Consider the following 15,896-nt stretch of genomic DNA (forward strand, 5'->3'; position numbering starts at 1 on the left):
GAAATGGCGAAAAAGAGAGCGCCATTAAACAGCATGTTTGTTGCACAACAACTTTCGGATACGACGGACACGACACTTTACAGTGATGAGACTTCCAAATTTGGGCAGAGGGTTCAAAATTATATCGTGACTGACGCTGGCGAAAATACCATTTTGATAGGTATGAGAGAAATGGCTGATAAGTCGGCCAATTCCGTTCTTTCGACTCTCAAAGAAATATTGTCGGATTTGGACAGTGTAACTGACGTGACAAACACTGGTAAAAAGATAGTAACCAGTATCAAAAATACCATGTCAGATCGTGCAGCAACAGAAAAATCCTTTAACTCTCTGTTGAAGGATTACCGAACGGCGCTTCTTTCGGAAATCATACCGGGGTGGCGTGTCCTGTCCAAACGTGAGCAAGAGTCTCTGGGCAACATGCACATTCTTTTTCAGAAGTCCTCCTTGGGGTACATATAAGCATTTAAATGTCCATTTAAAATCCTACGACAGTTGTAACTATATTTTTTTAATAAAATATTTACAAAACAAAACACTCGTTTTGTCTTGTAAGACCACCCCCTACAGGGCCTCACCGGACCCCCTACAGCCAAGAGCAGGTAACTCTTGCCGTCTACCTCGTACCTCACTTTTCATGCTGTCGTTCTGTTGAATAGACGTGCGTGGTGCTCGTTTCGAGTTTGCTCTCCTACCGATACGATGAGTGTAAAAGAGTCTCAATCTGTATGTATGGTTCCTTTCTTTACGCACGGGCGTTAGATGGACTTCATATGTTGATATTCTCATTCATCATTTGTTGTAACTTAACCGTGGGTTCTCTGTTTTCCAGCCTTGTGGCAGGCAAAATGGCGGACCGCGCGATCGTGGTTTCCTTGCTATATGTTCTTGGTAGCTTGTAGTAGGGAGTTCATATATTATGTTTGCATATTATATGGTAGGCTTGCCTAAATTGTCTTTCTTTTCAGCGAATTTGTGGTAAGTTGGCGTTGAGTAATTTTGATAGTGTTCGTTTCGTATCACTCAACTTTGCTCTATCACTAGTATGTACACGCAGGTGTGGCTAGCCCAGTTAACACAAAACATTTTCATAAGGTTTCAAAATAGTTTTTCAAAAACATTTTCTTCAAATTTTTTTTGGAACATTATAAAAATGTTTCATAATGTTATTGAAATGTTTTTAAAATGTTATTCAAAAACGTCATGCTATGACATGAGTGAAACTATTTCATAAGGGTGCAGGCTAAAACGGAACCACAGCAAAACGACACCAGGCGAAAACGGCACCATTTGGACCTCGACTTGGCGAAAACGGCTACAAATCTTATGGTGAAAACGGCACCAAATAAAATTCTAATTATTGGGAACATCTTATTTGTCATTAGATAATCTGAATACAGAATTTTGGAAGCCGTCTACTCTGCCGACAGTGATTGGAAAGTTTGTGTTAGCTGATAATCGGATTCCAATATGTTTAGATAATGAATGAGTCTGACTGATAATCGGCTTGTAGAATGTTTCGATAGTCAAAACATCTACTGTGCCGAGAGTGATTGGAAAAGCCTGTAAATTTAGCGTGAAAACATCACAACCTTTGATCTTTTAAGTACATTTACTCAACTCTTTTATCGTCTTTATTATAATCTTGTTATTTTAATGTAATGGGTGATTGAGTGAGTTATGATTTTACGCCGCTTTTAGCAATATTCCAGCTATATCGCGCGTTATAATCTTGCTGAAATAAAAACCATAAGTCAACGTCATACTGTGTTTTTTATATGTTGATTCTAATGTTATAATTAAACGAACTAAAACATAAAAGTCAACATCATACTGTGTTTTGTATATGTTAAATGTTTAAATGTTTTTAAAATGTTGTTCAAAAACGTTATGCTATAACGTGTTTGAAACCATTTCACAACATATTAGTGAGATGTTTTAAAACGCTGCAGGAATGTTATGCAAGAACATGTTTAATGAAATATTGTCATTGCGTTTTAAAAACATTGTGCACACATTTATGCCATATCACACAAATAATGTCTAAATCTCTCAAAAAAACTGAAAATGTTTTCAAAATGTTGTTCAAAAACGTCATGCTATAACGTGTTTGAAACCATTTCATAACATATTAGTGAGATGTTTTTAAAACGCTGCAGGAATGTTATGCAAGAACATGTTTAATGAAATATTGTCATCACGTTTTAATAACATTGTGCACTCATTTATGCCATATCATACAAACAGTGTGCGAAATAGCCACTGGCCCGGTAGCCCATGGCTAGTTAAAATCCAGTCGGGCCAGTAAATCTCCACAGTCACTGGGATCATTTTGTAAATATATCAGTCTCTCCGACTTGTTAATTTATGATACACTTTTAAATCATGCAAGATTATGGCCTGATGAAAATGTTAATCATATTAGCAGCTTAATGATGAAAGCCGTGCCATATCATACAAATAATTTGTAAATCTCTCAAGAATACTGAAAATGTTTTTGAAATGTTATTCAAAAACGCCATGCTATAACATGGGTGAAACTATTTAACAACATATTAGTGAATTTTTTTTTAAAACGCTGCAGAGATTATGCAAGAACATAATCATACACATAATGTGTGAATATCTCAAAAATACTGAAAATGTTTTTGAAATGTTTTCAAAATGTTGTTCAGAAACGTCATGCTGTAACATGGGTAAAACTATTTCATAACATATGATTGAAATGTTTTTAAAACATTGCAGAATTGTTGTGCACGAACATGTTTAATGAAATATTGTCATCACGTTGTAAAACACTGTTTCTGTTGTAACGTTGGTGTGACAAAAACAGTACATACACTGCAATCACAAACAAGTATCTCACTCAGCCACGTTCTAATGTATGACTTGTCATTAAAGTGCCTAAAACGTTCCTGAAATGTTTTAGCCGGATCTGTCATCACATTTAAAAATTATTTTTTTTATTATGACTTGTTCTTAAAAGGTTTTTGAAATGATATCACACCTACACGTTTAAAAATGTTGCGACACAATGCCTCATTGTTACCGCGGGAAATGACGTCCGAATGACGTCACCCTTCACGTCATAATTTTGCACCCGCCATCTTAGTAGAAGTTTATTCAGGGGCCGGATTCACTAAACTTCTTAGAATTTTCTTAAGCCTTAAGAATTCTTAAGTCCGGTAAGAATTCTTAGTTTCCATAGCAACCTATCTAAAACTAAGATTTTTGCTTAAGCAATATTCATCAAACTTCTTAGTGCTTAAGATTTTTTCTTAACTTAAGAATCATCCATAGGTTACTTAAGCACTAAGAATTTTGTTAAAGTAAACAAAGATGGCCGCCCATGCAATCATCGATAGAACCAACATTTTAGAAAAATACACAGAAACAGAGTTGACACGAAGATTTAGATTATCAAAAGATGGTATACAATTTGTAGTAAGTCTCATTTCCAATGAAATTTCACCTCTCACTCAAAGAAGTCATCCTTTATCAGCTACTGACAAGTTCTACTGACGCTGCGTTACTTTGCCACGGGCAAAATGCAGCTGTGTAATGCGAACCACATTGGTGTTTCACAGTCTTCAGTGAGTAGGGCCATAACCAGGTTCAGGACACCCCTAGAAACAAGGATAATGGGTCATTCCGGTGATTAGCCCTAAAAATAGGGATTGAACAAGCCCACCTGGGGTATAAAAACGGGCGTTGAGCTCGCTCGCGGTCTTCCACAACACTGGCGAGCAATGGTATGTTGACATTTTGCACCACGTGCGTGCACGTGAACACCGAGTTATTCAGAGAAACTCGGAATTTACCGCACCTTGGTCGACTGGTCCGAAACAAATATGACCTGCCTCGCCATTTTGCACATTAATGCCCGTCAACAGTCATATTAAATGCTTTTATGTACATTCATGTCACTCACCGAGTGGAACGATGTCTCCCCTCTGCACACTACCCGGAAGTTGCACTTGATGCGCACACATACTACCGCAAAGGGGGCGTAATTCGCAGTAGGGGTCGGAAGTCGCTAAATATCTATGGTGTGCTCTCAGGGCCATGTGCACATGGTGAGAGTCGCATATACATGACAGAACCCATTACAGTATTTTGAAAGAAACGTTTAATAATGAAAACAAGTACACATGCATTGAAAGTAAACGGAACTGAAAGGCATTTGGTAAGTGGAATGAAAAAAATAGAAATAATGGACACCTGCGTGTTTTTGGTCTTTTGCAGCGGTCATGAGCTTTTTGCACAAAACAAATCATTCAGTGTTTACAAAATATCATCAAAGAAACATGCCAAGACCATCCATGACACGTTGTTGAAATTGGGTTACCTAAAAGCGAAATCAACATATATCTGCACAGCCTGCATAGATTATACGAAAGACAATTTAATACAACCAGAATTATCACAAGACGATATTGCCATTGAGACACTGTGTAGAGCGATTGACAATGACAGGCTCAGTGCAGCACACATAAAAAATCTGTTTGATATAGTGGGAAAACTGGCAAGGAAGGGCATTGAAGGAGACATCGCAGAGATATCTGGCCAGTACCAACGGGATGGGTTTTATGATAATTACGCGTTGGCACCGTGGCTTAAACAAAGACATTATCCGTTGCTAGAATTTCTGACATCGTTTGGAAATGTGAATGTCAATGGTTTGGAGAATGTAGAATCCCAAAAGTCACTTCGCATACTCTGTACAATCGTGGAGCACATGTACTGTCTTGTGTCACCAAATATTGTCACCCCATTGGCATTCGTGACAAACATGTTAGCATACTTCATAGCTGGCAGCAAAACTGCACATCTCCTGCATCACAGCACGAGTCCCTGTGGGACATACACGACAATACGTAAATGGATAGACAGAGGAACTAACGTCCCCAATAGCTTGCCGTCTGAGGGCAGTGTTTGTATTTTTTTTTGACAACAACCAGGTGCTGCAGAAGAATTAGAGGGTTTTATTGAACTTTAGGTCAAAGTGTAGTATTATGACCAATTTCATTGCCATTCAAAACCCGTACAACAACATACAGTCCTCGGTAGCGTTTTCACCCTTTCACTGGCTCCACAAAGTGTCTGATGGTAACTGCACTTCACAATTACTTGATATGAGTGCAGCATGTGAAGCACACCTGAGGCCATACACCACTGCTTTCATCCAGTCTGAGATGAAACGCGTGCAGCAGACATTGTGCCGCCCACATCCTGATGGAACCATGACTGACGCCATTGCAAATGGTGAATTTGAGTTCACTGACACAGGGGGTTTTAAGACCACAGATGATCTCTATTGTCTTGTCGACTCGCACCATCCCCAATCACCCCCGAACATAACACTCGCGGACCCCATAATGGTCAATCCTTCCAGCTACGACAGCCTGAAGCAGGTCCTAACATCACTAGGTCATCAAGCAGGGTTGGGGCAGGAGAGACAGTGGATAGTGGTGGGATGCGATGGCTCACCCTACATCCTCGTTGCCCGTATGATGGAGGACTGGTTTGCCTGCAGTGAATGTGGACAGGAGTTCCGCATCGGCCCCACCACATTCTTGAGACACTTTACGTCCAAACATCCGGCGAAGCAAGTGGACGCCAATCAGTGCAAGTTATTTCAACACATTGTGCTACTGCCCGGTGCTGGCCATGTTGAAATCAACTTGCTCAAGTGTCTTTTCAAAGTCCTCTGGGAACCCCTCCTAAAGCACATTGCACTGTTATGCGGATTCAGAACCCCACATGCATTGGCATATGCCCAGTCTTGTAGCAATCATCACAAGGCATGGCAGATGTATCTCATTTTGCTGTATGCATGCCTCAGGGAAATCCTATTTCAATACTTGACCCGTACACCAAGCAACCGTGAAGACGTTGATGTAACTCCCGCCGATGTTGATGAGTGGATTTCAGGATTACGTTGCCCAAACTACCGATTCATCTGGAGTATTCTGAATGAGTGGCTTATCCCCATCTTCATCTTTCGGTGTGCAGTCAGGAGGAACAATCCACGTGCCATGCTCGCTGCCATGGACACGGCTTCAACACTATTCTATGGTACCAACGCCACAACATATATGGAGCCGATGTTCCGAGATAACCGAATGCGTATGAGAGCTCCCCAAGAGGTCCTCGATTTCATCCACCATGTAGAGGTACTGTCGTTGAGTGGACATACCAGCAAAGGGGAAGGTGGCGACTTCATCCTGGAAGGCCGTAACCGTAGAGTGAAGATGTGGGTCCCCCCAGGCGTTCCAACGGAGCACACGTGGCTCAGGAGTTGTCGTAATCTCGACAGAATGGAAAAGGTAACTATAACTCTTACATAATCCATTTGGATAATCAAATTCAATAGAACATAATGAATGAATAACTGCTACCAACAGAATTCATGTTATCGCGGTATAATTGCTCAATGACATTTTTTATTTTTTTTGAACCGCGTGAGCCATTGTTTGATATAAATATATTATTATCTCACCATTGGTAATGTGGGTCGTGGTGGTGTAGAGGTAGCGCGTTAGGATGATTGACATAGTGGTTCAGAGTCCGAACCCAGGTGATGGCTAAAATTGTTTTGGCAATATTGTTATCCACATGACGTGGTGGCTATCATTCAATAAGAGACAAACACATACATATGTTTCAGAATATTTTTTTTAATGATGATTCCTATTTTAGACACTTATGGGATGATTGTTGTGAACTGGACAGTAATATGACATGAATGCCTAGGCATGTCAAATGGACCCAGTGGTCACAGTTGCCGCTCTGGTGTTGACATCCTATCCAGTACTTGTGGCGATGGGTGTCATGATCAGCCGTGCTGTCATAGATAATGCTGCACAGCCGACAGTCATCCCTGTCCTTGGTTGTCGTTTTGGCCTGCCTACGTTTCCTCGTTGTCATGTGACAAGTGCCAGTGGTCTCATTCTGAGGCTTGATGGTTGTGCTAGTGCTGGTGCTGGGCTGAGATGTCGAACTGGTGCTGGGAGTGTTAGTGGTGCTAGTGCTTGTGTTGGTCATGCAATGTGGGTTAGTAGTGGCGCTGGTGGTAGTTATTGTCTCATGACTAGTTACTGGGGGGTGAACAGTTTCAGTTGATTGTAGTGTGACGGTTAATGTAACTTTGGTTTTAGGGATGGTAGAACATTTGGTGGTAGAGGCAGTGTTAGTGGGTGGTATTAGATTGTGGGGTAGCGGTGGCATGGTCAGTGTTGTCTGTTTTGTTGTCATGGATTCCTGCAAGTCAATAACCGAGAGTCATGTGGTGTATCTATCACACATTTTGCATAACATTGTCCATATACAATTGCGCAATTTTAACATCATCTTGTTGTCCTACTCATTTGATGGTGTATTGTCATATACGTATATGATGTTTCTGTTTATCGTTGGCATTTGTCATACTTACTGGATGATAATCTCCGGTGAAGAACTCCAATGGGGCATTTCCATCCGGGGTTTCAAATTTCACGTTAACCCTCACTCCCGTCTGGATGTAGATTTCCTGTAACTGGTTATGAATTAGGGGATCTAATGTTCATCATATGCAACATGATTTGTATATGTATTGTTTACAGATCAGAAGCAAGGTGCTGCAACACTTTTCGTTACTGAGCGACGATGTTTTCAGCACCACTGATGACTCGTCCTTAGAGGCAGAAATCGCTGGTTTCCGGCATTGGATACGCCACAGTGGCTACTTGTCATCACCAGATACCATCAAACCACTCACTGGTTTGGACCACGTTGCCTTGGATCCCGTGATGGACAGTTGCGTAGCGCACTGTCGGGGAAATCGGCACACTTATCGGTACGTCATGCAGTTGTTTTCATGTATTGTCCGTGTATATCATCATCACACGGACATTTCCTTTGCATTCACACTAGCATGTCATAGTATTCAAGTTAACATCTTACCAACATTGCATAGTCATGATCACACCGTCATCTGCCTTACATCACGTAACCAGTTTACTATCATTTTGTGTATTGATCATTATATTATGAATGGGTCATGCATTGATTGCTGTTGTGACGTTGGGTTCATTTGTGATTAGATCCAGCACAGCTGACGGTCTGTCTGCAAAGAAGAAACGCCTGGTCCCACTGTTTGTCCTGCCTGAGCACAGAACACTTTATGAGCAGCCCCAGCGGAGGACTGCTGCAGAGCTGTCCACCATGGTGACAGAGAAAATGGCCACGTTATCGGTATGTATATTTCGGCAATTATTTCTAGTGTTGCATGTCTGTTTTATACTTCCGCATTCTGTGCACTTATCATGCTCAGTTCATCAAATGTTTAAAGGTTGACAACGCTCTGACACAACGGTGGTCGCAGGTTGTCAAAAAGGGAAGCAAACAGGACATCTTGCAGTTTTGGCTGCAACTCCAGGAGCTAGAGGGCAATGAGGACGTACTGGGTTACAGATTTTCATTACCTTCCTAATCACGGTCATTCTTTTTTGTGAAAAGGTCTTTGCCTTTCTTTGGGCATCTGGCAGATACCGTATCTGTCGCGGGCCAGTTGGGTGTGGACCAGTTGTTTCCAATGGTGTTTCATCGACACCAGCACCCGACTCCTGCCCCGTCCATTTCATCCTTGGCTTTTTGTCCCTTGGATCCTATGCAACAACTGAATTATATTAAATGCCGTCTTCAATGGTCGGGGCGGTGGGGTAGCCCAGTGGTTCAAGCGTTCGCTCGCCACGCCCAAGGCCCCGGTTCGAATCCCCACATGGGTACAATGTGTGATGGCCATTTGTGGTGTCTCCCGCCGTGAAATTGCTGGGATATTGTTCCTAGCGGCGAACCACCATTCTCACTCACTCACTCTTCAATGTTCACATTTATCATTTTTTTTTCTCACACAAATGCTATTTCCACACCCTCTGGCACCGGATTGACGACTTTTGTCGTTCAATTCTTGTGCATTGTGTAAGGTGTTTTATGGTCAATTTGGGCTTCCGTAGATTCTACAGACATCGAGGGGTGACTAATCATTACGTCCCTTTGCGGAAGTTCGTGTGCGCATCAAGTGCAACTTCCGGGTTGTGTGCAGAGGGGAGTCTCTCGTACAGACCCTGAAGCAAATATATCCAAGAAAGCCCACACAAGTCTAGAAAATGTGGCAAGTCTAGATTTCCTCAGCTTCAGGGTCTGTACCAATCTGCTGAATTCACAAGCCAGAATATGGCTTGTAATTATCAGTTGATCTTTAGCTGTCACTAGTGTTTAATATTAACTCATGGGAGCCTCCTCCACCACTCCCCAAGACCCCACGCTGAGCCAAGACCTCCTGCTTCTGCCTGTCCTCTCACTCCAGACAAACAACATGTGTGATTACACTAAAGACCTGATGACTTATAAAATCTGAGTATTTTCTTTAACTGTTTCATTTTACACTGGCGAGGAGAGGGATCATTTCGAAAAGTTTTCCATCTCAGGGTAAAAATGAATTGGAACTTTGATGAGGATGAAAGAAAATATACATAGCATTCGTCCAAATCAGAATACGATGATTGAAAAGTACTTAATTAAGTGGTGAAGATGTGTTGTTTTGTTCTCCATCCAGGAGTGGAAAATCACTGACATTCGAAATTCTCCCTATTCAGGCAAGTCAGTAGAAAATACAAGCCATGCTACTGTTATTGTTGTGTCATCCTTGATTTACATGATGAAGAGACTAACAGAGAAATATAAATCATTAGGCTCAAAGCAGTGTACCTCAACGATGTAGGCATTTGTGACTTTACCCATAAACTTTGAAAAGACATTGTCATGGGGATCTGATGGCATATTGTTATCCCCCACAACAACGAAGTTGCGGGGAATATAGAAACGAGTTCCGTCCGTCCCGTCCGTCACGCTTTGTCCGAAGCATATCTCCTCAACTATGTGATAGCTTAACCAAACTTGGTACAAATGTCAAGCATGATCCCTAGATGTGCCTTTTGGGGGTTAGACCCAGATATAAATGTTATTTTTTGTTGTTTCCATGGAAACATGACTTAGGCTGTGACTATGAGAATGTCATCGTGTCCGAAGCAAATCTCCTAAATTATACATGCTAGCTTCATCAAACTTGGTACACATATCAAGCATGATCCATAAATGTGCCATGTGATGGTTAGACCCAGATATGAATTTTATTTTTTGCAGTTTCCATGGAAACGTGACTTGGTATACATGGTAAACTTGGTACACATATCAAGCATGATCCATAAATGTGCCATGTGATGGTTAGACCCAGATATGAAGTTTATATTTTTGCTGTTTTCCATGGAAACATGACTTAGGCTGTGACTATGAGGATGTCATCTTGTCGGAGCAGATCTTCCAAACTATACATGCAAGCTTCATCAAACTTGGAACATATGTCAAGTATGATCCATAGATGTGCCTTTTGGGGTTTAGACCAAGATATGACTTTATTTTTCCGGTTTCCTTGGAAACGTAACTTTCCATGGAGGCTGTGGCTATGAGGATGTCATCTTGTCCAGAACAGAACTTTAAAACTGTTGAATTTTTCTTCACCAAACTTGGCACATAGATAGGCCTGGTGATATACTGGTGCCTTTTGGTAGTTTTAGATTTCTGAATAAAACATATTTTGTGTTTCCATGGCAACAAGTTTGACTTTGACTGAAATTGGTGGTAGTGCTCTTTTCCGGAGCAGAACTTAAAAACCTTTCAATACTCTCCTTCCACTTTGTAATATAGTCACAGACTTGGTTGACACATATCATTGCATCCCATTTGTGTAGATTGATGCTCATGCTGTTGATCACTGGATTATCTGGTCCAGATTCTATTATTTACAGACAGCTGGAATATTGCTGAGTGTGGCATAAAACTAAACTCACTCACTCACTGCTATATACACACCAAAACATTTGACATAGTCATAACTAACTGACATATACATGACGAGTATTTTGCCATTGCGGGGGATATTGATGACTTTTTCTGCTTGTTTCATTATATATATGCGACATCAATTAAACTTCCACATATAGTGCAGACACAACCTTTGGATTTTGGAGAATATAAATAACTTTGGAATTTTTGGTAAGATCCAGTTGTCCAGCGATAGGAATATCAAGAGATGCTACCCTTAGCTGGTATCCCTGCTTGCTCTCAAAATAGATTTGGCGACACTTGATACTCATTCATTAGCCCCCAAATCAGCCCACACCACTGGCAGTGCAGGACCAGGAGGCGGTGGGGGCAGTATAATATTCTATGAACTGTCACACACAATTAAAGCAGTAATGGGTGATAAGAATCTTTGCATGTGTTGTGAATTTTCAAAGAAATTATCCCTCTGCAGATTTGTTCACTTCTCTGAAAATGAAGAAGGTCTCAGGGCTCCTTTTCATTATAGTTTTATATTTTTTACTATGAACTTTTTCAGTAAAATAGTTCAAAACATCTTTCACATACACCTTCAATTTTTATGAGGGGAATATACCATCAAGTGAAAGGTGTTTGCAAGTAATAGTGATAGTTTTATAATTTAAAAAAAATTGTTAGTGTGTATTTGAGGTGTGTGAAAAATATGACATATCGCCGATCTGTTCTGATACGCCATTGGTGCTTGTGATGCTTGAGTGTTATAGTTCTAAAACTTCTTTCTTTCTTGTTGATCTTAGTATTTGACAAAACTGGAAAGGTGTTTGCAAGGCTTTGTGATAGTTCTTAACTTTCTGTTCTTGAGGGGTCTGTGACAGTGTCAGTTAACATTCTGTCAATGCCCATGTCATTCCACACATGCAATAAGATATCTGAATTAGTTACTAATGTAAAAAAATGTCTCAAAGTAGATTTTTTATAAAAAGGACAGCTGATGTTAACATGTGTTCTACCGATAGTTTTGCGTTCTTTAACATGTTTGGGGAGGGATGGCCGTGGTGTATCATTTATTCTTTCATTCATTCACATATGTTCTTTTTCTTTTGTTCTTTTTCTTAATTTCTTTCATTCATTCACATAAAATTCTTGCTCTTAATTCATTCATTCATTCATTGTAAAATTCCGACCTATACAATACACTGGCTGAAGTACTGTTAAACGCAGCCGAAGTTGCGCTGGGACCGAACCAAGTCACTGTGTGCGTTGGAGCATGACGAGGCACACGTTAATTAGTACAAATGGTAAAGAAAGCAATCGAGTGACCTATCCCTGTTGTAGAGTATCCCTGATTTCAGAGACTAGTTGTTAGTCTAATGAACGCTATGCAGCACCTCCATAGGCCGCAATGATGGAAATCCTTTGTCGCACTTTCGCGCACTCGTTACGACTTTTACGCACGAAAAACGTATATGAATTACTTCTTTGTACTTATACCTTCACGTGCGACCTATTTTCGTTATCAAAATATCCAAAAATATATATTTACAAGCCATCAAACATCTCAGTCGATCGCTCACATATGAGCGGGGCCATTTTGAATCACGTGACGCCAAGGGGATATCCCTCCCAAAAATAGTAACACACGTGTTCCATACCTCGTTGCTTGTTGACAACACATTTTCATAGATTTTAGGCAATTAAAACGATTGTATGGAGATTTTCGTTTCCAATCTAGACTGACTGACCACCCCTGCTTTTTCAACAGCTGTTTTCAAAGGAATTGCTGGTGAGTTTTCAATGCTTAATATAATATAAGATTATTGCTGTCACCTTCACAGTTCCATGGGTGTCTCTGTACTACTCCTGAATATTTGCCTACAAAACACAGTTTACTAATAAGACTTATTAGAATTTAGGAATTAAATAATTAACGAGTTCACAAATCAATTATCTATAAATTTCATTTGTCCCATATAACCTTAAATATTTCTCATTTCACATTTCTCCTACCTTCATCATCATATTTATTTCCTCCTTGGATAGGAGATTAGATGTTGATTACATAAAGGGAATCATGAATTATGAACAAATACTAAAACAAGGGGATACATCTAGAAAGCAATTGTTAAAAGGGGAAGGATCATTCAAATTACAGCACAAAGCCAAGTGTCAAATTCTTAAAATGCGCTCCGCCCGTCCGTCCGTGCACATTCGTCTTTTCCGGAGCAGAACTTCAAAACCGTTCACCATTTCTTCACCAAACTTGGCACAGAGATAGATCTGGTGGTGTACTGGTGCCTTTTGGTAGTTTGGGATTTCTGTATAAAATATTTTTGTGTGTGTTTCCATAGTAACAATTTCGACTTTGACCGTTCAATATTTTTCACCACAAATTGGTATAAATATCAATCAGAACCTCAAGTGGTGCCTTGGCTATTTGCAGATTTTTGACATTTTTTTATTTCTCGGTTCCATGGAAACGATTTGGATTTCTTTTCCAGAGCAACCATCGAAAACCTTTCATTATCTTTCAACAAAACGTAGCAGACATATGAAACAGATCTTGAAGTGGTGCCTTTTGTTATTTGCAAAGTTTTAGTATTTATATTTTTCATGATTTCCATGGAAACAATTTGGACCAAGTCAAAAAGATCAAGTTGGACTATCAGTAACCGTCAGATGTTCTTTCAGATTTCTGGAGCCTGGGGGAATTTGTCATCTTTTGATGACTCTTGTTTTGATAAGTTATAGCAGTGAGTTTCACAAAAAAAAATAGACATGTCCTCAAACACTAAGCTGTAACTATATCTCTTCCATCCCTTTGTTTTTGTCTTGAACTTGCCCTTGCAATGGGCACAGACAATGTCATCCATGGTTTCTTCTCTCAACTTTCAACCTTGAATACCAGTAAATAAAGTACATATCAATGTTAATTATTAATTATCACTTTAATTTAACATGAGTTTAAACTTATACCTTCAAAAGATTAAACTTCATGCACAATTTCATATCCTTATCATTGTTAATGTTCTCAATAAACATCTAATTATTGCACCTTGAAATGCAGACTTTCTAAACTAACACTTCATTGATAATTTGGAAAGCCTGCTATTTTTGCTGTCAAAAGATAAGAGGTACTGTAATGTTTGCAAATGAATTTTCTTCAGTTGACCTAACAAATCAAAGTCTTCTGTCCAATGGTGTATGCACAAGAGTTTAAGTATGATATTTGGCAGTGTGCTGTAATTTGAATGACCCCCTCATTCAACAATTGATTTATTGATGTATCCCCTTATTTTAGTATTTGTTTATAATTCATGATCACAAATAACACTTTTTGGCCACTTGGTTGCTAATATGGAAATGAAAAGATGATTTTGTCAAGGTTTGTAGCTGGTGCTTGAGACCTAATACAACATGGAAATATTTAAAATATTATTCAAGGTAGGAGAGTTGTGAACTGAGAAATATTTAAGGTTTTTGGGTATACATGAAATTTATAGATAATTAATTCGTGAACTCATTAAATATTTAAGTCCTAAATTCAATTAGTGTTTTGTAGGCAAATATTCAGGAGTACTACAGAGACACCCATGGAACTGTGAAGGTGACAGCAATAATCTTATATTATATTAAGCATTGAAAACTCACCAGCAATTCCTTTGAAAACAGCTGTTGAAAAAGCAGGGGTGGTCAGTCAGTCTAGATTGGAAACGAAAATCTCCATACAATCGTTTTAATTGCCTAAAATCTATGAAAATGTGTTGTCAACAAGCAACGAGGTATGGAACACGTGTGTTACTATTTTTGGGAGGGATATCCCCTTCGCGTCACAGGTCACGTGATTCAAAATGGCCCCGCTCATATGTGAGCGATCGACTGAGATGTTTGATGGCTTGTAAATATATATTTTTGGATATTTTGACAACGAAAATAGGTCGCACGTGTAGGTATAAGTACAAAGAAGTAATTCATATAAGTTTTTCGTGCGTAAAAGTCGTAACGAGTGCGCGAAAGTGCGACAAAGGATTTCCACCATTGCGGCCTATGGAGGTGCTGCATAGCGTTCATGTCAGTGAACGCTATTTATCTTAGCTAACCCCAGGTGGGCTTGTTCCATCCCTATTTTTAGGGATAATCACCGGAATGACCCATTATCCTTGTTTCTAGGGGTGTCCTGAACCTGTTAACCAAACAATAACTGCACTGTCTGCCCCTGCCATTGTTCGACAGTTCGTTTCGTTTCCTACCAGTCCGACGAAACCAACTTGGTTTCTATGGCATCGCTAATTTTCCCGGAGTGGTTGGCGTTATAGATGGAACCCACATTCAGATTATGGCACCATCCCAGCACGAACCTGCTTATGTGAACAGAAAGCAGTACCACAGCATCAGTACTCAGGTTGTCTTTGACAGGTTCGGTACAACCCCCGAACGGGTACTTGAGCCCGTTCGGGAACTAACACCCCGATCGGGATAATAAAATCGCCCTCAAAGTGCAGAAAAACCATGTTTTTCTCCACCCAAGGGGCAATTCACATCGGCGCATTATGGTGTCTTGTTATACATGTCAACGAAACCTCCAACTAGGCAATGGTTACACGCAAGTTCCCAAATGATGCCGCATTTTGGGCGCTACCCCCTCGAAACAGAGAACCCCTGTGGTGAATGTTACACATTTAGGCCTATAAATGCTTCATTAAAGTCATTCGTTGCAGATGTTTGAACAGAAATGCAATTGTCCCTCACCACACTGTCCTTGTCGATCGGAAGTAAATGCCCAGCGCCCTCTCGTTAGCGACAAAAGGGGGAAACAACTCCAGCAGCGGTTCATCTGCTTGAAAGTATGGGAACATATTTAAGCAATAAATCGTGTTTTTAATGTACGTTAATATCAAGTGAACGTAGGTGGAATTGTCGCTACCATGAGGTCACAACTCCATATGTGTAATATCATAATGCCATTTGACTTCGCATGTAATTACTATTAACATAAGTATCATCGCTTCATCATCTAG

General features: G+C 40.1%; 1 protein-coding gene and 1 long non-coding RNA gene across 2 annotated transcripts in view; one reads left to right on the top strand and one right to left on the bottom strand.

The window, feature by feature from the left end:
- LOC124254805 overlaps positions 1-15,896 on the top strand; it is a 210,956-nt gene that overhangs the window by 118,212 nt on the left and 76,848 nt on the right. The gene's annotated exons all lie outside the window — the stretch shown is intronic.
- Positions 1,021-15,580, bottom strand: LOC124254817. The gene is made up of 3 exons (XR_006892563.1): positions 15,293-15,580; positions 7,499-7,505; positions 1,021-1,032 (listed from the first exon to the last, which is right to left on the bottom strand). It is a non-coding gene; the product is annotated as an uncharacterized LOC124254817 (long non-coding RNA).

This window comes from Haliotis rubra, unplaced genomic scaffold (assembly GCF_003918875.1).
Source record: "Haliotis rubra isolate DU_JTF1 unplaced genomic scaffold, ASM391887v1 Scf583, whole genome shotgun sequence".
Classification (NCBI taxonomy): domain Eukaryota; kingdom Metazoa; phylum Mollusca; class Gastropoda; order Lepetellida; family Haliotidae; genus Haliotis; species Haliotis rubra.